Source organism: Lonchura striata, chromosome 12 (genome assembly GCF_050655825.1).
Source record: "Lonchura striata isolate lonStrDom1 chromosome 12, ASM5065582v1, whole genome shotgun sequence".
Taxonomy (NCBI): Eukaryota; Metazoa; Chordata; class Aves; order Passeriformes; family Estrildidae; genus Lonchura; species Lonchura striata.
In genome coordinates this window covers 5813785-5835519 of record NC_140714.1, presented here as the reverse complement: position 1 = coordinate 5835519, position 21735 = coordinate 5813785, and the positions used below count along the sequence as shown (strand labels likewise).

At 44.8% G+C, this 21735-nt stretch overlaps 1 long non-coding RNA gene across 2 annotated transcripts in view; it reads right to left on the bottom strand.

The window, feature by feature from the left end:
- Window positions 1-1286: 1286 nt before the first annotated feature.
- Window positions 1287-21735, bottom strand: part of LOC146766236 (uncharacterized) — a 29419-nt gene continuing 8970 nt past the window's right edge. Inside the window, exons 2-3 of one of the 2 annotated variants that reach the window (XR_014958108.1) lie at window positions 6071-20011; window positions 1287-4824 (exon numbers count right to left, since the gene is read on the bottom strand). This is a non-coding gene — a long non-coding RNA (uncharacterized LOC146766236). Of the gene's footprint in view, window positions 20012-21735 lie in introns of both variants that reach the window. The other variant, XR_014958109.1, reaches the window with a different exon arrangement.

Here is a 21735-nt window from a genome sequence, read left to right as displayed (position 1 = left end):
TTCATGACCCTGCCCAGGGACTGATCTCCTCCAGGGTTTGTCTGTGGCACCCTCGCTGCATCCTGACGATCCCAACTTCTTGTGCTGAAGAGAGGAGGACAGTGTTGGGCACTCTGCCCCTCCTGGTGTCTCCAGGGATATTCTTAGAGGAAAACAAAACCTTTTTCTGGGTTTGCCCCAGGTTGCTCTTTATAGCATTATTTTCCAGACTGGGATTATTTTCTCCTTGATGCATCAAGTGGCTTTCCTCTCCCAAGCAAAATCATAGGATTATTTAGGTTGGAAAACACCTCCAAGATTGAGTCCAACCATTAGTCTAACACTTCCTTCTGGTTTTGCCTCTTCCCCCTGCATCTTTTTTTTGCCCTTCAAGCAGTTTAGTTTCCAGGGTGAATTTTTGGAGTGTCTTCTCTGCTGTTTTAATTTATTGACAGATAACATCAGATAAGCCTGACCTTTACCACAGCCAAAATCTCTGTACACGTCTTCTGCCTTCCCCTGTGGTTCTGCTCACTTGTCTCAGCTTTTCTCATGGCTGTTGGTCTCCAAATGAGTGACTCCTTGGGATTGTCCCATAGCTAGAAACCCAGCCCCAGCCTCAAAGGCTGCCCATGAACATCTGGGAATCAGGCAAGGATCAGGATGCAGTCCTACTCATCTGTCTGAGCCCCGTGGGATTTGAATGGCCTCTGCATCTGTCTGTCCATCCCAGCTCAAATGCAGTGTGCAGCCAAATCTCTGCTCAGAGCACTTGGGCAAGAGCCTCTTTGAGGAATTTGCCTGGGTGCCTTGGCAGTGGTGGTTGTTTTCCACCCCGAAGCAAGCCATCAGGGCAACAGATGATGTTTACTTCATGTGACATAATACTCAAGTCAAATATTATTTAGTAGCGCTTGCTTTCATGTCTTGACAACTCTGAAAGTGCCTCTGTATGACAAAAAGCTGTCAAGCAACATTCTGCAGATTTGTCTTGTTTTGTGTGTGGAGAGAATATTTGTCTTTTCTTTGGCCAAGTCAGACCAATCCCAGCAGAGCCACATCAGGTCAGACTGAAGACATTTGCCTTCAGTTTTACTGGTGCAAGTTTATCACGTCCCTCAAAAGAGATTGGAAAGGGCTCTGGTGGGTTTCAAACTGGATCTAAGGTCTCCTAGTTTCTTGGTGAAGTGGGAGGGGTGTCAGGAAGAAACCTCAGATTATGACCAAAAATGTGTCAGTGCTTCCCAGCTGTGTTCAGATGTTTGGGCTGAGGTTCCTGCTCCTCCTGATATCCTTCCCTGGGCACCACTGCCCTGGTGCCAGGTCAGGACTGCAAAAATATCTGGTGCAGATGAGCACTAAGAGACACCATCACTTTCTTGCAGCAGTGGCTGGTTTATTAACCTCTGGTAAACCAAATTTTCACAATGAAACAACACATTTTAAGGACATGACTTGGCATCTTGCAATATCACAAGATGACTGAATTTACAGAGCCTTTTCCCCTAAAGGTTTGTGGATCCAACAAACCAAACACCCTGGCAATGTGGTAGCTGTGATGTAATGGATGTACTATTTAATTTTTATGGTGTGCTTAAACATATTTTACTGTCATGTTCACTGCAGCAAGCAAACATTATCTGTCTTAATGAAGATGTTTCTCTGGAGATGATATTCCAGGTGGCTGAGGCTGCCAGAGAGAAGTGTGTTCTTCACCCACAGATTTTCTCAATCAACAAGGTTCCTATGAACAAGGAGGAAATATACAAAAGATTTTGTTAAAATTTTTGTTGATAAGGGAAAATATTACTGTTAGCATGCCTTCTAGCAGCACCCAGAGGACCTGGCTGAGCTCAGGCTCTCTGCTCTGTGCCAAATGTTCTCCAAATCTCTGTGAGAAAGGCAATGCCCCATTTGCTGTTTGGTGTTTAGCAGAGGAGTCAGTGCATCTGAATTTATTTGGAGAGGTTGGTGTTAGCCCTCTGTTTTGAGGCTGCAGGGGTAAAGCACATCAAGGATAACTGGGGGATACTGGGATTGAGGGTTGTGTTTAGGATGTTTACAGGCTGTGCTAAGTGTTGGAAAGTAAAGTTGTATTGGTCCTAATTTAGCAGTGAAGGCTTGATAACTCCTGTGTAAAGAGCAAAGCTTTTTCCCTTCCCCACAACTGGCTGTGATGCTGCTGGGAGAAGTCCAAAATGCTGTTGATGGTTGAATGCCACAAAAATGTCATGAATATTCATTGGGATTTTCACATTAATTTGCCTGTGATCACACCCTTTGCATCCACTTTTCACTGATACCAAATCCATCAGGTTTTACTGGCAGCAGCAGGCAAGCATAGAAACCAGGGTGTCATTGCTATAAGTATTTGTAGAAACTGGGCTTTACTTTCCCATGCAGGGAAAAAGAGAAAAAAAAATAATCAGGAAATATTCAAGATATTGCTGAATAACAACTGCCAGGAAAATTGGCCTCTCAGAGTTGAAGTTGACTTTGTGATGTCTTCTGGAGTGCCAAGTACAAAAAGGGTAACAGCCACCAAGTAATAGCTCAGTCTTTGCCAAGCAGCATCCCTGTGCTTGTTAGGGTAGGGTGTCTCTGTCTTTTAATTGCCCACATAAAGCTTTCCCTTGGACACCTTAAGCATAACCCTCTGTGCAACTTGTCAGAATCCAAAATATCCAGAAGCGTTGCAAGCTGTAATTCAGTTTTAAAGTTGCAAAAAAATATCTGCTTGCTCTGGAGTCTCATCAAGCCCTCTCTGTTTTCCTCAGTGCTAACTGTGTGTGGCAGTTCAGGAAAATAAACTCCAGGCCATTAAAGTAGCCTTTGCTAAAAATATTGGACTGACAGAACCCATTTTATTACAATAAAGTCACTCTTACAGCCGATGCAGATCTGAAGTCACTAATGCTGGTGTGTTTGGAAGAAAGATGTTTGCTCTGCTTTATGGGTTTTATTGTTTTAAGATGATTGATGTTGCAAAAGGCTTTATCATGCTGTCAGCAATAAATGGGGAAAGGACACAGCACATCCAGAACCATGGAGCTGGTAGCTCAGTCTGGGTCTCCTGACTTGCAGCTGGGTTTCTCCTCTGCTTGGCTACCCCAATCTTCTCCAAATGCTGGACTCTTGTCAAAGCTCTGCTGTCAAAGCTCAGCAGCGAGCCAAAAGCCCACAGGAAGGACAGGGATGTCTATCAGCAGCTCTGCTGGGCTCTGCTCAGAGAGCTTCAAACCTTGGGGGATTTTCAAAAGGAGCATTTTCAAATCCAGATAGTGTCCCAGGCTCCGTTCAGGGCTTCTGCAGACCCCTTGGAGCTGATTTGACTTCACATTCTGATTGGAGACAGGCACACAGTTTAATCCAGAAAAGATGGAGACAGAAGGTTTTTAAAACAGAGTTTATAGAGCTCCCTACTGCTTTAATGCCGGGAGGGGAATTTTAAGGGGACAGAAGGTTGGGCGTCTCTTCCTGCTCTTCCCTCCCATCCTCCACAGCAGGGTGGGAGATGGGCTGTGCACACAGTAGGGGCAGTGCCTGGTGTGCCATTCCCTGGAGCCTGGTGTGCCCTTTCCCTCTAGTCTGGTGTGCCATTCCCTGGAGCCTGGTGTGCCATTCCCTGGAGCCTGGTGTGCAGGACCATCTGTGGCACACAGACCCCAGTGACCAGCCAGCAATGAGGGGCACCTCTTGCTTTGCTTCTCCCTGCCTGCTTTTATAGGGCAGCATTTTTCTGCCACTTTGGCAGCAAGACAAGCTTTGTCTGAACAGGCAGGAGGCAGCCTTTGTTGGCAGCTCTCTGTCTCCTTTCTTGTTTCCCCTGGTGCTTTGGCTCTTTCTCCCCTCTCTGTTTATTCCCTCAGGAGCCCAGACACCAGCAGAGCTGTTGAGACTCCAGCAAGGGTGCAACAGTCACAAACATGCCATTACATTTCTCTCAGCAGAGATAGAAACAGAGCAGATGCTGCATGCAGGGAGCTGCCCTGGGTTTGGGGACACTGGTGCACGTGCAGAGTCAGACCAATGCTGGCACCATTTGACCCACAGCTCAGCTCATTTCGATGCCACCAACAGTGGAGATCACTGTGTCAGCTTCTCACAATGCCAACCAGGACAGGCCAGGCTGGTGGGATGAAGCTCAGGAACAAACTGCAGTCCTCTTCTCTGTTGGAAAACTGCAGGGCTACTGTGGGAGCAAATCTGCCCTGAAAAGGAACATTTGTAAAGTGCCTTTAAATTCCTTGCTGTCTCTTTCTGCCTTTCCTGTCAGGGATCCAGATTTTAGATGCTGAAAGGAGAACAGGGGGTCTGGATACTCACAGATTTGACTAATTCAAGCAGGGTTTTGACTCCTCTCCCAGATAACTGGAAGCTGGAGGTGCAGTGGCATATTTCTGCCTCCTTCCTGTCGTAGCAGGAGATGAGGATGTTTGCTTCCTCACTACTCACCTGTAGACCTTGAGACCGTTCTTTGGATGACACAAGATGCCCCAAGAGCAAGAACTCTTTGTTGGCTTATGCCAGTCTAGGAGCTGCCTGTCCCACCTTCTTTTTGAGCTTTTGATATATTTATTTTTCTCCTTAAATGGAAGGGGGATGCTGGTGGGCTGAGTTCTGCCTTCAGAAACCTTCTCTCCTACAAGCCTGGGACAAACAATGACAGCTAAATCCCTTTGGTTTTTCAAAATGAGTTTTTTTGGCTTTGAAAGAGATTTTATGCACTTTTTTTATTTTCTTTTTTGTGATGGCAGGAGACAGGATTTAGAGTTTTTTTTCTGGTTCTTCATCCTTGAAGACTGTAACTTAAGCATTAGTTTTACCCAGGAAGCTTGGTGTTCCCTGTTAAAAAGAAGCACAAAATCAGTACTGACAAGAGGCTTCTCATTTGGCATCACCTGAGGGAATAGAACTGATGTGATTGTTAGATATATCCCCTCCAAGGCACTGACACCATGGGGCCAGCAGCCCTCACAGAGCTCTTGGACACAATGATCTCAAGGGTCTTTTCCAACCCTACTGATAATGATAATGAAGGATGCAGAGGAATTACACGTGTTTCTCAGGGAATAATACCTGTTGGTTTGTTTGGGATTTTTTTGAACCTCTATCCCTGTCTTCCATGGGAAAAAGCAAGATGCTTCTGTACTCAAACCAACAAATTTTTGGTCCTCTTGGTGGCACCCCAGCAGGACAGATCAGAACCTAAGCCTCCCTGCCAGGCATGCTGGAGCTCACACCCAGCCCTGGTGGCTCTGCCATCCATGGATGCATCACAGGGATGATTTTGAACCTTGGCTTCATAAAGACCTCATAAATCAGGAAAGCTGGACAGGACAGAACGCCCATCCAACCAATATGATTAATGCAACGTTCTCCCCTTTACTGGTGAGAAGATGGCAGTTTTTATACACTTCTATATAGTTTACAGTTTACAAAGGCAAGCTAACATTGTTTATCTTTGCCTTAAGGTGGTCAGACTTTTCACACTGCAGCTCTACTCTAATTCATGCTCGGATAGCTGATTACTTTGTAGTTAACATAATTTCTAACTGCATCAAAGGCTTCCAGGCCCCACCAAGGCCGCTTATCAGGTCCTAGTCTGAGTGGGTAGCTCAGTTCTCACTCCAGACATAATCATGCCCTCTCTCTCTCTCAGAAATTCTGTAACAGCTTCATCTGATGGAGCTGCCTGGCTCAGACTCCTCTGTGCTCATCCATGGGGAGTATTTGGGGCTGAGTCGATGTCCCACCCCATGAAGGATGGGTGAGAGCAAGGAGGGCCAGCTCCCCTTCCCCGTGGCCCAGCGCCTGCGGGCACGGCCAGTGGGGAGTCTGTCCTCCCCACAAACCACCTCTGAGCGTTCCCTGCGCTGGTCTGGGCTGGAGGCTTTGAAGAGCAGGACCACACAGGCAGCCCGGCCATCCGAGGGACTCTGCTAATGATCCGTGTCTGCCCGGCTGTCTGCCTACTGCTTGGCAGGAGCCACCCCTCAGCAAGGTGGGCTCAAGCACACAGCCCAAGCAGGACATGGCAAGGGCAAGCGACTTGTGCTGTAAATTCCCCTATAAATAGCTGAGGAATTACCTTTCTCTTTCTCTCAGGAAGATGTGCTTGGCTAAACAGGGAGCAGCACCGAGGGCTTGCTTTGTTTGTTGACACAGTTGGTCTCCATGCAGTCCGCAGGCTCTGCCAGGTTGGAAACCCCAGCAATATTTTGGTGACATGGAGTTACTAAGCTACTGTCAAACCTCCCTGGGAGAGCGAGCAGAACACCTCCCTGGGCACAGCACGCTTGCTTAACCCACCTCTTGTAGTTCTGAACCTGTTTTTCTTTTATGGCAGCACAGTGCAGTGGCTTTGTCTGGTCCTCCCTAGCTTCAGAGGCTGTTGGAATCAAGGTGCTCTTCCCTTCCTCCTGAAGATGCCAAGCTATAATGTTCCTCCCTAAAATGCCCATGTTGGAAGGTGGGACTGGGAGCTGGAGAAGGCTTTTCTTTAGGAAAACTCATCCCAGCCCAGTCCAGCTCCCAACCTGGCTGTGGTCATCCCACTGGGGGGGCTTTGCATAAGTCAAGAGAGCCGGGCTTGGCTGAGGGATGTTTTGTTTGTTCTCCTCTCCATGCTTTGACTTGGAGCCTTGGCAATGCCTGCAAAAATGCCTTGGGGTTAGAAAAGTCTGAAAATATGTTTGTTTCAAATATTTGGCTGTTTTTTTTCTAGGCAAGGTTCCCAGCACAGGTGTGAACTTTTTTGGGCACCAGTCGTAATACAAACAGTGAAGGAAGTGCTCCCAGATGCTCCCTGGATTACATAACATTCCAGCTCACTTTGGGCTTTTTTTTTTTACTTGGGGCCTTTGGCAATGTTTGTTTTATTCCTTATTTATACATCTATTACTTAAAAACACTCTTCATTCCCACCCTGCCCCAGTCCTAAGCCACATTTGGGGAGGCAGGAGAGGCTGTGGTCCCTTGGTGGCTTTGTGCCCCTTCCCTGGGGCTCTCTCCCCCAGAGCTCTTTGGCTGAGTCTGGCCCTTGCAGAACTACCCATTCAAAAAGGAAACATTTCTTTTTCAGCTCTGCAAAAAGGGTGAAATTCAATGAATTCCCATGCCGGTGTTTTGCCTGAATCAGTGGTGGGTGTATGGGATGGATTTCTCTTTAAAAATAAGGCAAAATGTACCTGGTTTGCTTTGTTTGTTTCCCTTCCTCCTCCCAGTTTGATGTAACAATTGAAGAGCTTGTTGAAATATGACTTTAAAAGTCAGACAAGCTTTTTCTTGACACGGAAGGGGTCCATGATGCTCCTGTCAAAACACAGCTCAAGTGAAGGGATGTGGCACTCCAAGTTAACTTCCTGTTTCTTTAGAAAATAGTAATGTAAAAAAAAAAATCCAATATGAGTTTTGGCAGCAGAGCAAATGGACACAAACAAGCAGAAAATGAGAAGGTTTGTAATACTTAAATAATCAAGTCTGCTGGAATTGCTGCAGGAAAAGAATCCAAAGAGGGTCGAGGGTTTCAGGGGAGCTTGTGATGCATTTGGAAAGTGCCTTTGTGGAACACAGACTGGTGATATAGGGATATTTAAGGTGCTCGAGGAGCAGGAGCTCTTGCTTCTTTTGTCTCATTAATTAATGAGAACATTTCCATATTTCAATAAAGAGCAGCAGGGAGCCCCAAGTTTTTCCCAACCATAATTAGTGCTGCCATCTCCATTTCCTCTGTTGCTCCCTCAGCTCACAGTGGTAGAAGCAGCTGAGCAGACAGCACGGCCCAAGGAAATTGGGAACCTCCTTTCCCCTGCAGCTCCATTTACCCAGGAACCACTTCAGCCAAGCCAAGGTCTCATGAGCAGCTTCACTGCCTGGAGGAAAATTTTACTGGTTCAGGAGAAGTGATCCCGGACCTTAGGGTAGGAATTAAGTCTGGGCATTCTCCTGGGGTGGGGTGGGGGGGGGGGGGTTGGCTACATGAGGTTATAATTTTTGCCATAGAAATTAGTGAGGTTAAAGAAATCAGCAAAGCCAATCAAGCTACCTAAAAATTTTTAAATGGGAGAGGATAAAATTCAAAAGCTCCATATTTTCTCAAAATGTCAATATGTATTTCCCCTTATTTTTGCATCAATGAGGCCTCAGACAAGAGCCTGTGGGCAGAACTCTCCCTTTAAAAGAGTTGTATAAAAAAAGGTATATTTTCCTGGCAACATTTTCCTCCTCATTTTGCCCCAATTCATTTAGTTCAGTCTGAAAGACTGGAAGAAACCCCAAACCCTCAAAACATCCCGATGTCCTCTGAGCCCCACACCTCTAGCTGTTGGCTTTGTCTGCCTCTCTTGCTTTTCAAATGAGACCTATTTTTTAATGGCACTCATGGGCTAGAGAGGGTATGGTGGGTGGGGAGAGGGAGCTGCTAATCTGCTGGAAAGGAGATTTCCTGGAACATCTCTAATGCAATCAACTCGCCAGCACAATGCAAGGCAGGGACTGCAGTGGGAACAACACACTTCAATGGAAAAGTCGGGGGGAGAAATGCAAAATATCCCTGCTGTGGCAGCTCCCTTTGGCCTCACCCTGCTCTGCTAAGAGGCTGCGTGGCCCAGGGTCAGGTTCAAGGTGCTCCAGGCTCCTTTCAGTCCTCAAAGGTGGGCCATGCTTCACTCTCTGCAGTGGGGCATGGGTTTGGCTGTGCTTTCCAGTGTCTTGCTTTGATCCACCCTCAAGGCTGCTGGGAATACCCAACCATTTTACAGATTTCAGGAACTGAGGCAGCACCAGAAAAAGTGGGGAAAGCCAGGCCACAGTTTTCAACCCCTCCTCTCAATGCCTTCTGCTGCTCTTTGGAGATGAACCATAGGACTCTTTTCCTTCTCAAAGGGTTTTGAGATCTTACTAAATGCTCCTTTGAAAAAGAACCATTTATAGCTCTTAGCATCATTTCCTTGTTGAAGCGTGACCCAGAAGTTGTAAGTACTCACATTCTCTATCTGTACTTCATTTCAACTTCAATAATAATTCCTGCTTTTAATTTGATGCTGATTGATCGTGAAACTGCGTGGAAGCCACATGGCACAGTGTGCACAGTTTTACGCCATTCCCATTTTCTAGCAATCATGTAAAATTATTTATGTAGCTACAAACATGCTTAAGGGACAAAGAGTGGCATTTGTTTTGATTATCTTATTAATGCTTTATTAAATCAAGAGAAATCACAGTGAATGGGGGACAGACCAAATGTGTACAAACACGACTACCCAAATTCATGAGGGCCAGCAAGCAGGAAGGAAGGAGGGGCACCCGATAGGGCTCTACACATCTACTTTCCAAAAAAGTAGATATTATCTTTGCCAACAAGGCCTGAGAAACTCTTACTGAAGACAAAAGTCAATTTGCTTTGGCTTGCCCATTTCTGAATGCAGTGGGCACAGTTGGCAATGGTTTGGGCAGGTTGGTGCCCCATGGGCTGGAGAACATTTGGGGATGGGGTGGGCAAGGAGGAGCCCACAGGTGCTGCCCCATCAGCCTTCATCCAGCTGAAACTCAGAGCCTTCCTGACCCTGAGCCTGTGGCATTGTGCCAGATGGAGGTGCCAGGTGCCACCTGGGCTCTGCCTGTGCAGGGCTGCCCTGGGAGCTGCTGCCTGGTCCAGGCTGTGATTCCTGCCTGGCACAGAGCAGTGCTGCCAGCTGCCCCTGGCCTGGGGCACAGCTGCAGTTCCTGCTCTGGCAGTGCTGCACCCAAACCAGGCTGGAAGCTCACAAGGGGCACGGTGCCTTTTGGCCAGCTGCGCTCAAAATCAGGAATTCTGAGTTTCCTCAAAATCTGACAAAGGAGGGAGTCACCTCCTGCTGAAACAGATGGAAATAAATGACTGCTCCCATAGCAATGAGCTGGGGCTGCAACCCAGCCCCTCTGAAACAAAACCTGTCCTTTTTTCTCTCTGCACTATGAACGCAGAAGCCACAGGTGCTTAATATGCATGGCCCAGTTTAATCCTGTTCAAAGCGTAAAATAAAACGGCAAAAGAGGCAGTAAATCATGACAAATACCAATATTCATCGTAATCTCATTCCTGGCAGTGTCTGGAGCCTTTTACCATAGCCAGGCATCTCAGAAGAGCAATTCATATTTAAAAGATTAATTTCTTAAAGGTAAAATGTATATTCAAGACAAAAGGGGAGAAATCTGGGCTGGAAGCCTCATTCAGACTAGGGTCAAGGTATATAAATATGGTTTCAGTATGAGGTTTGCAAGGATGTTTTAGGGATATAGTGCTCAGTTCCTGTTTACTTCTAAAGCTGTTGATCACTCACATCCTGCAAGCAGCATTTTCCTTTTTGGATAAATGCTGCTCGATTTAGCTATTGAAACAAAGATAATTTTCTTCATGAAGGAGATTGAGTTGGTAAAAATGAGAATATATTCCTTTCTAATAACTGTAACACCAGTTAGTCAGTTTAAAATGCAGTAAACTTTAAATAACCCCACTATTAGTTTCATACTTTTTTCCAATAAGACCCCATACCTCCTTGCCAAGGATAATGATTAATCCAATAGTGAATTGGCAGTTGCAGGCATAAAGTGGGACAAGACAATTACAAGAGCCTGTCACTAGTAAAAGTGCTCCAATCTGCTACAGATATTAAAATTATCTCCTGCCCTACTGAGAAATTAATAGTTACTGACTGTTTTGCCCTGAGGAATGATTTTCTCAATGACACAGAATTTTTACCCAATCTCAAATATGAAATGGTGCACACACACACACACACACACACACACACACATATATATACATATTGCACATTTCTCATCATTACATCCACTGTTTTCTTCTAACATCTCAGATTTAAAAGAAAAAAATTAAAACAAAACACCAGCTTTGCCAGAAAAACCTTTTCAGTTGCACTTTGCCACCAGGGCAACTTTCAGCTGTGCAGCAGTAGGAAAGACTTTACCTGCAGGAGAAATTTATTACAGCCTTTCTAAGAGGCTTTTAAAGTCAAGAAAACTCCAGGAAGAGTAAGGAATTCTTAGTGGGATGAGCAGGATGCCCAGTGCACACCTGTGAGCACTGACTCGAGGCTATGGATGTCAGCTTAGGGGGCTTTATCTGCAACCAACAACTGCACTGGTATTGAAGCATTCCTTCATGCTGCTGTCAGCAGCCTGTTCTCCCTGGTCTTCTGTCACCAGGTCCAGCTTTTGCTGAAGGCAGCATTTGCCTGCCACTCTGTGCTTCATGCACAGGTGATTATTTACAATTCCAGGAGTGATTTCTCTCCTTGCAGAAGTGGGCAGGACACCTTCCCTGCCCCCTGCTATTTTTCCTTTAAGACAAAGCAAAAGCCCAAGCAGGGAATTCAGAGAATGTTTTTTCTTCCAACTAAGGAAATCTCAGGGGCTTCTTCTGAGCCTCTGGTGAGTGCCCTGGGCCTGGCTGCAATGTGCAGCGTTTCACACTGGCTCAGCCCTGTCACTGGAAAATGTGCCCCAACCTCTCAGGCAGCAGCTGGGGAGCAGCTGGGATGGGCCATGCTGGGCTGAGACTCAGAGCCAGAGCAAGATTTTCTATATTATATTATATTATTTTCTATATTATAAGTGGGGGATTTTTTTTTTTTTTTTGGATGCATATTGAAGGTGAACTTCCTGCTTGTGTGCTCCTTTTCCTGCAGGAAAACAACTCATGGGTAGAATTGTTGCTCCTACTCTCTGCACCCCTGAACAAAGAGGGTCTGGGCAGAAATCTAGCCCACAGTCAGTGTTGCAATGACACAAAGCATCACCCTGCCAGGTGTGATGGAAAAAACCCTTGTCATCCTGCTGGGCCGATGCTTTCCTGGTCCCCTGTCACTCAAAGTGCTCACTGGAAAAAAGCCATTTTTAGCCTGCATTTCCCACTGACATTTCCCTGCATTTCCCTCTGCTACAAGCTGGATGTTAGTTTGGTTTTCACATGCAGTGTTTAGGAATGGGTGTGTGATGTCTCCTGACTGTCACCACATCTCTGGCTCTCCCTGTGTGGCCCCGATGCTCCTCCTGCAGCTTTGTTCCTGGGGCAGCCTGAGTCACCCTGGGAGAGACACACAGAGACTCAGCCAAAATGGCCCAGAGCTGGTTCAGAACCTCTGACATGTCATATTTATTTATGGAAAAATAAATTTCTCCTCTTTCTGCAAGAAAATTCAGTGTTTCCACATGAAATTTAGATTGACTTTATGAGTACCTAAGCTGAAATCTCCCAACATAAACACAGTGAATTCTTCATATAAATCCACAGCAATTTATTTGACTTAAGCCACAGGAAAACTAGCAGAATTTAGCTTATATATAGATTTTTTTTACCATATCAGAGAGAGACAGAAATAGATTTTAATTATTTTTAAAAGAGAAATGGTTAATACCAGAATTGATTGAAGTATTTGCTTTCTGGTAGGAGCAAGGAGTCTTTTGAGGTCTCTTAGGCAAGCTTCAAAAACACCTAAAAGTTGCATGATCGAATTGTTTTCAATTATTCATTTGTTTTCAATATCTGAAGGTCATACAACAGGCTGTGATGGGGAATGCAGCTGTCATTAAAAATTTACTTACTTTTTGTACTCCAATTAAATTTACAGATAATAGCAGATAAAAACAACCATGTGATTGCTTTCCTGATGAGGGCACTGATTTATTGATACTGGACTTGGCTTCAGCGTGCTCACACCAGGGATGAGTTTGTCTGTGAGAGTTTGCTTCCATTTTAGGAAGAAAAAAATGGACAGCTATAAAAGCAGCAGGATGTGATGCTGTCCTTGGTGAGGATTCTCCAGGCAGCATGGCACACACCATGGCATGTCCCATGCCCTCTGAAGACATGGCCAGCCAGTGCTGGAATGTTAAATTAGGGATTCAGTCCCTTCTCATCCTTCTGCAGTCAGTGAAAGAGGAGGCACGTCTGGGTCTCTGATGGGAATGGAGGAGCTGCCTTCAGAGTCCAAACACTGAACATGGGGATTTTCCCACATTGAAAGGCAGATCTTCCCAAGAAATCACCCACCATTCAGTTTTCTAGACCTGGAGGTTGGTGTTTTAATAGTTCACTGAGTAGTCAGTAAGACAAAGTTATAGAAATTGTGCTTTTGGAAATCTAGCCGTGGAATTCTGGCATTTGCACAGAAGGAAGAGGAGATGCTGCAGTGAACTGATGCATCCTGCACATACCCAACAGACTGACTTACAGGCCAGTAGTACCCAGGAAAACTGCAGAAATAATTGGGATATGCAGCAATAATGCAACCTTTTGTCCTATGTGACCTAAACAAGAAATGAGACCCAGCCTTGTGGTCCAGCTTTTCCTACCTGAGCCAGGGCTGAATTTACAGAGGATGTGCTCAGCTACAGCCACCTGAGAGATTCTTTCACAGAAAACTGGACTGCTACACAAAGGCAAACTCTCTAGCAATGACTCATCTGATAAATCTGATTTATACTCAATATATGTGCATAGGTCTCTGGACAAATAGAGAGAAACCCAAATGCAAAAAACCCCAAAACAATAAAGATTGCATTTGGAAGCAACTGTAAAAGAAGAAAATGTCACAGTTTATGAAAAAAGATCAAGGGGAGGGAGCTTTGTCTAGAAATAAAACAAGGAATTCATTCTTGTGCCGATGTCTCCAGAGTCAGGATTTCCCAGAAAAACCAAGCAATTTTAAATGGAAGTGGATCAGACCAAAGATAGCTTCACTCTCATGCCTAAGGCTCTCTTCTTCTAAGTGGTTCTCCATCTCTTCTTGTGGTATAATTGGTTTTGTCTCTCTTAAAACAGTATTTCAGCTTACCAGTAATATTAGGGAGCGATTTGAAGCACTGGATCAAAGGGATCCTTTTACTGTGAGATTTCTTGTGTGCAGCAGTCTCCCCCCACCCACAGCCTCTGCTCTGAGAGGGAACTCAGCACCTGTGGGAGGTAAAGAAATCAGAAACAATAGGTAATTTGGTAAGTGTTCACTAAAAAGTGGTTGTCTAGTTTGGTTAAGAATTCCAGAACTGACGCAAATCTGCGTAGGATTGGTAACAGGACAGGCAAATGATGGCAGGATTTATACAGATAACAAGACCCCATTAATTCAGGAGGTTGGATCATTCTCACTGGCCTAAGCTTTCATCCCCTTTTTAAACTGCTACTGCAATGTGCTCTGTAGAAGCTTTGAATTTCATGAGACATCAAAGATGTTATCACCATGGTGCTCCCAGAAAGACTGATGGTACAGGCTCACTGTCATCACACTGTCATCCTCCCAAAGTGGCTGGATTGCAATAAATTACACTCTGGTCTGAGGAAAGGCTTCTATGGGCTCTTCTGAGGACAAACTCCTGCTGTAAGCCTGTAAAATGACTAAGATGGATGAGGAGGGCTTAGATTTGAACTCATCTTTAGGTCCTCCTCATGCCTGTAAGCCTGACTGATACAACTACGTGCAATGAGTGAGAACATTGGGTCTAAATTATAAAAACAGCTGCAGCAGAAGGTGGCTCTTAAATCTTCCCTGGATATCTGTGTACGTGTGCCTGCAGCAGTCAGCTCCATCTTCCTGCTCAGCATCCTTCCAGACAAAGCTTAGGGAACTATTTGCCTCAGATTTGAGTGGAATTTGATGAGTAATTTCAGCCAAGCTTTAGTGAATTTTGTAAGGATTTTAAGGGCCTGCTACTACATTTTTAAGCAAGAAACATCTTGTTATTTGCTATTTTTCATCAGTATGTGATGCACTGAGTGGAGCAATGGGCCATTTTGACTTTTTGGTATTTTTCATACATGGCAGTGCCCAAGTTAAATATACTCATCCCAAATTGTCATTATAGAATACCACAGTAAGTACTGTTGTAGCCATGAGGAAAACCTTCAGCTGGTAGGAATAAGGGTTAAAGAAATATGAGCACTGAACAAAGAAGAGATCCAGACCACAGCTGAGATGAAATCTGGGGTACTGTGGGTTTGGGATCTGTCCTTACCACGACAATTGGATGTCCTCATGGAGCTGAACAATGTCTGGGAAAGTCTATTGGGATTGTCTTTTCATTTCCATACGATTTTTTCTGCACCCTGTTTTCTGCATATCACTGCCTTGCAAACTCACAAAGTCCCTGTGCCCCACTGAACTCAGCTGACACAAAACCAGTGCAGCATCCTGAAGTTCAGTGCAAGATTTGCCTGGGAAGGAAAGTGCTCAACTTGGTTATTATACAGACATAAGCAAGAGAGGGTTAAGGATTCTCCCTCTGCAGATAGAATATTGCTATGGGCTTTCTGAAATGAAAATAACTTCTGGAATGCATTATTTCTCTTTTTTCTGCTGATAAGAATTGTAATACAGGGAATATTTTGTTATCCACAGAATGTTTAATTTCCCGTATAGACAGGATGTTGCATTTTTGCATTTTTTTCTTGGATATTCCCAGAAGCAGCCTGAGATCTAGATGCTTGCTAGTGTAAAAAAGAAAAAGAAAAGAAAAAAAAAAAAGCAGTTTTGTTTTTTCTCCACAGATTTTTTGTGAGGTGAAAAGTTAAAAACAGCCTTTAGGGAAAGGACAGTTGTAAAGAGGCCAGCCTACAAGCATAAGTGCTAGAAGCTAATTGAAAGGCACAATTACTTTTAAAATCCCCTTTATCTTACTGTAATGTTAACATTAGTATAATTTTTTTTCCCTTTCTGGGAGGCAATGTCATAGCAGGTTGATATTGGTGTGATTAGATAAATGTTACTCTTACATGTGCACCGCCTCAGAGGCTTGTGTGTGTACATTTTTAATGACTGAGGTCTCCTTCCTATTAGAAAATATCCTTTTACACCTTTAGCTAATGTAAAAGGGCACAGCAAAAGTATCCCATGCTGGGAAGTGCCGTTAAAAGTATTCAAAAAAGCTGGAATTTATCAAAATTTCAAAAAGCTGGAATGAGCATATCTAAATGGGGAGTGTAGTTGGTGCAAGGGAAAACCTTTTTGACAGAAAAATGGGAAAACCTTTTTCCCATTTCCATAGTAAAATGGAAAAACATTCTGCTGGACAAAAAATTCAGACTTGGTTTCAATTAGCGAACTGTAAAATTTCCCAGAATTTTTGGCTGGTGTCAGATTTCAATTTTTTGGCCTCAGTATTTTAAGTAGGTATGAATTTGTTCATGGAACAAATCTCCCTGAGTTCAGCAGCAGCAGCACATCTCCTGCAGATCCTTTCATGCATGGGAACAGTATCCAAAGGAACCAAATCCAAGCCACTTGTACACAGGTACAGGGCAGCACTAGGAGGTGAACACTGTTAAACCAAGCACCCAAATTTCTTCTTCCACATAATCCCTCCCTGTGCATCCAGAATAACTCTGTTCTCATGTGAAAGAGAACAGGAATCTATCTGGGAAGCTGATACTGAGTTTTCAAAATTTTTTTTTTTCCTGCTACTGCAGTTGTCCAGTTACTGTTTTAACAGGAAGGTGTTTAATCAACTCCAAAGGCACAGAAACGAGCTGGTGATTTCCAGAAGGAGAAAATGTCGGGCTGATTACAGTGTTTCTTTCTCAGGATGGAGTAGACAATGCAAAGCGTGTGATAACACGCTGGAGGCAGCAGCAGCAGCCCTGTGAATGAATGGCACATTTCCTATCACGGCTCTCGCAGTCCAGGCTGATAAGGAATGTCTGCTGCTGCAGAGCGTGTTTGTGCGAGATCCTTGGATACACCTTTGGAAAACCTCAGTCTCCTCCCAGGCCACAAGAACGTGAGGAGTTCATAGAAAGGGAGAAGTTCCCTCTGAATTTTTAGGCTTGTAAACTTGCCGGTCTATTTACTTTCATTTTTAATATTGGATAGCTGTGTTCTCCAGCTCAGACGATGGCAGGATGACAAGAAGAAAGAGGATATTTCCCTTAAGTTTTGACCCAGAGAAGTGAAATGTTTGGTCTCCAAGTGGGTACAATGTCTTTTTTGTGCTTTAAAATTTGATTGACACTGGCAAAAGGGACATATTATGCACACAGCATATGTAGCCCTTCATATCCTGTTAGATGTGTGACTTGAAGTTGTTAATCTCACGCATTTCCTATGCTCAGCACTGTGTGCCAAGATGATCAGAAATAGCCAGGGATTTGGGATGCCTCAGCTATTGGGTGTCCAGCTGAAGAAACTTCTAAAGGTCTTGGTTTTCAGAAAGCTTTGAATATCCATCCTCTGAAATTGGGCTTGTAAAATGTCTGGATCCCATCCTTGGAGGTCTTTTTGGAACAGACTCTTTCATTGTTGCAGGTTGTGTTTGGTGGAAGATCACTGGCATCCTCAGATGCTCTTCCAGAGTCATGCTCCATGAGGGGAGAGGGGCTGAGCTCCAAATATTACCTGGTGTACTGTGATGTACTGGAATTGTACTTGGCTGGAGTGTGAAAAGGGCAGAATTGCCCCTTGAGATAAAATCTGTGATCGTTAAATATAAAACAAGGAAAAAAGTACCTTCCTGAGATAGCCCAGCCTTATCTTCAATGGATTGTCAAAGCTGTGATTGACCTTCATGCTATGAGGTTTAGAGACAGAGGAGTGATGCCTCTGCTGTGCATTAAATTTGCAGACATCAAGTTTAATAGAAATGTTAAGTTTGTCTTTTTCTAGCTGGTGTTCTTCAACATCATCTCCTATCCTATCCTATCCTATCCTATCCTATCCTATCCTATCCTATCCTATCCTATCCTATCCTATCCTATCCTATCCTATCCTATCCTATCCTATCCCTGTCCTCTCTGCAGCCTCCCAGCAGCCTCTAGAAGTGCTGGTTTCATAGATGAACTCAAAGGTTAAAAACACCAGAGAACAAACAATAGGAGGAACAGAACCGGCGTGAACCAGCTTGTCTCAGCGGTACAAAGCTGAATAATACCTGGGTAAACACAGCAGAAATGGCTATTGACAAACCAGCCCCTCAAGAACAGTGACTGCTGAAATGCTGGGGCCTGCCAGAGTCCAGCAGTGCCAAATATGATGAGCCACATGTGTTTGAGAGTGAAGACGTGGGGAGAGATATCGATTACATCCCGGATGCTGCAGTGTCCCACAGTCACACCTCTGCTATCTGCAGTGCTGTGTGTATAGCACACAGTTACTCACACTTAATCTGGGGAACAAATATGTCAAGGGACAGCCAGTTTTCATCTCTCTGCTTCTAATGCTTCCTTCATTCTTTTAAAAAGACAATAATGCAAAATAATAACAATAAAATCTGCTCTTCAGGATGTTGGCAGGTTCAAAAGATAATCCTTCACACCTTTTGGCTTTAAATAAATCACCTTTTGTGTAGAGAAAAAGTCAGCCTAGCCTCTTTTTCTGCTTTGAGGAACCAACCCACTGCAGTACCTCCCAGATATGTAAATGCCCTGGCCACCCTGCAAACACATTTCTCAACTGGGCTGGGGGATAACACATTTCTTTCCACCTCAAGGACCAAGAGAATAAGGTTTGTTCATTCTGCATCACCTCAAGTAACCAAACCCTTAACGCTTTGCAAACCTTTTGTGAAGGCAGAGCAAGGATGCTTGTTCATGCCAGCAGCCACTGCTGGGTTTGCTTACAGAGTTGTGCAGTTTGCCTTCATGAGCTCATATAACATGGAAGCCTTGCATTTTTCCTTTCCATATTCTGTTTCCAGACTTTCCACTGTCCTCCTCCCCCTGAAAGCTGCCTTGCAGGTAGGGTTACTCACGGAAGTTAGGGGTGCTCATTACTTCAGGCTGGGGATGCACAGTTGGCAGCAATTGCTGCTGTGAATATTGAATGTGCAACATGAGTTGGGTCCTGAGCCCTGTGGAGAGCCTGGACTCCTCTCCCAGTTGGGGAAAAATCTGAAATGGAAAAATCTGGGGATTTTTCCCCACTGGGGGAAAAATCTGAAATGTTACAAGTCTCTGCAGGTATTTAAAAGAAGTGTGAACACTTCTTAAGGGACATCTTTAATGGTGAGCTTGTCTGTGTCAGGTTGGACTTGATGATCTCAAGGGTCTTTTCCAACCCCACTGATAATGATAATGAAAGATGCAGAGGAATTACATGCATTTATCAGGGAACAATACCTGTTGGTTTGTTTGGGATTTTTTTAAACCTCTATCCCTCTCTTCCATGGGAAAAAGCAAGATGCTTCTGTACTCAAACCAGCAAATTTTTGGTCCTGGGAAGATATGTTTCATGATGATGACAGTCACAGCTCTGAATAAGGGTCTTGGTAGGAGAAGCAGGAAAATGGGAGAAGGCTCTGTCTTAGTCCAGCTGGGGTTTCTGAAAGATGATTTCGTGACCACCCTTGTGCCAGAATCAGCCAAAAGAACAAGTCATGTTTATGCTTTATGCAGACCATATGCCACCAATTTTTTTCATTGAAACAGCCAAAATCCTGGCTAGATGGAAGTGTGTGGATAATGAATTTTACCATCACCAATGCTTCATGTCTACATGCCTTTGAAAGCAACTCCTCTAAAGATTTATTTAAACTTGCTCTTACTCCCTGCTTGAGTTTTGGCTCAGGTCTGCACTGAATTGCAATTGATTTTACTTTTAAACATAGTATCAGTTATTTTAAAAAACCCCCTTTGTCCTCCACCAAAATAAAAAAAAACAACTCTTCCTTGAAAAAATGAGATATTTATTCTCCTGCTCTTGTGCGAATTCGCGTCTGTTTCCTTCCAACTCCTCACTTCTGGCCAGCTGCAATTCACTTTCTCTGCTGGGATGGGGTGGAAGGGAGGCTCTTCAGTGGGACATTTTTAAGCAGTTGTTTGCAAGCCCACCGTTAAAAGCTCGTCTTCCTCCTGCTGCTGAGATTGTCCTGTGGAGCCGTGTCCCCTTTCAGGGCTCAGCCGTGGCTGCGTGGCTGCAAATCTCATCTTCTCGCCCGCCTGGGGGGTAAACCATTTGCCCTGTGACCTCCAACTGATCCAAAACCTCCATCAATCCTTCTGCAAAGTTTCACTGGAATCAGGGCTTCCAAATGACCCTTTGCATAGTTCCTAAAAGGAAAAGGAAAAAGACAATAACCCACTCAAAAAACCACCCCCAGCCCTGTGCTGTTTTCTGTTGTTTTAGCAGAAACCAAACATAAGTCATAAAAACACAGGCAAGAAAAATAGAGCACGCTGGCTGCCAGAAAAACAAATCGTAACAGAACATAGAGGGGCCTCTCACAGGGAGGAGGCAGGGAAGAAACACCTGTGATTTCCATTGAAAATCCCCTGATATCTGCATTCCCCCCATTCTGCTCCAATGAACGTTCTCCTTGCTCTATCTCTGACCCCGGAGCAAGGTCCTGATGCAGAGAGGTCCCTCCTTGCTGGGCTGCTCGGGCCAGTGAATCACAGCTGAGGAGCACAGAGAGTGCCTGCCAACTGTCCTCATGTCATTGCTATGGTTATCTCAAAGTGCTCTGCAGATGTTTGCCTGCTTAAAAACAAAAGGGGAGAAAGAAGGAGCAGAGAGAGAGGGAGATAAAAACAAAGCTTTAAATTTTTCCCTCCCAACAGTTACGCCACAACTGCTAAAAACCTTAGATGGAGGCAGAGCTGAAGTTGCTGATTTGGTTTTGGATGGTGATGGTCCCTCGAGGCTCTGGTGGAAGATACCCAGATGGCCCACGGGGACATGCTGAGCACAGCCAGTGACAAGTGAGCAGGGATGGTGTCCAGGACATGTGCAGAGCCCTTAGACAGGCTTGATTCTGCTTTGGCCCTTCCTGGAGAAGGGGAATATTCCCAGGAGCTGTGTTCAGCCCTGTGTCATCCTCTCCGTGACAGCTTATAGATCTCTTTGGATAGAATTTTCCTAAAACTTCTTTATTACAAGGTCAGCTTTGGGCATTGAAATCAGCCAGGCACAACTGAATTAGTCACTTCTGCTCACGCTGGGCACAAATCCTTCTAGAAACTGTCAAAAGTCAAGCTTTGGTTGTTAGAAAGTGTGGCAGTATCAGAACAGCTCCTCACTGGATAAAGAGCCAACACAGCTGCACTGCCTCCAGGACTCCTCCTAGGACTCTGTGCAGGGTAGACCTGGCCATGGGGTGATCACAGACTAGCTTTAGGGCACAAACATCCAGTTTTCACATAACCCCACCTGGGGATGGTGTTTGCAAACTCCATCTCTTCACTGCCTGTTACTGTCCCACTGTGTTCCTGACTACCTTCCCCAAATTCTCCTTAACCAACATGCACAGGGACAGTGGGACTTGGAGAAGAGATCCAAGACATTACAGAGACCTGAACATGGTGATTATACATTTTTTGTGGTTTAATAATTTTTCAGACTTGGTGCTTACAGGAGGCAGGGACATAACTGAGGTGCTGTGGGTGTGATTTGGATGAACAGGAGGACATCAAACAGGCTCTTAAGGATCTCCTTTTCTTTAGAACTTCTGTAGCACTTGCACTGCTATGTCCAAATGACACACAAGGATGTTTTAGGGGTATCCAGCTCTCCTGGAATCAACAGAAGAATTTTTCCATCAACTTACACGAGCCCTGGGTCATGCTAGAAATGAGTGTACATGCTCTCAGCAGCAGCAGCACCAGCCTGCTGGGCTCGGGTGTGTTACCACAGGACACAAACCACTGCATGGGGGAATGGCTGTCCCTAAACCACACTGAAAGAGAAACAGCCTGGGGAGAAAGTTCCCTCTGTTATTCCATGGGTGGTAGGTTCAAGCGCAGAGTGTTTTCAAGAATATTTTCTGAGGCTGGGG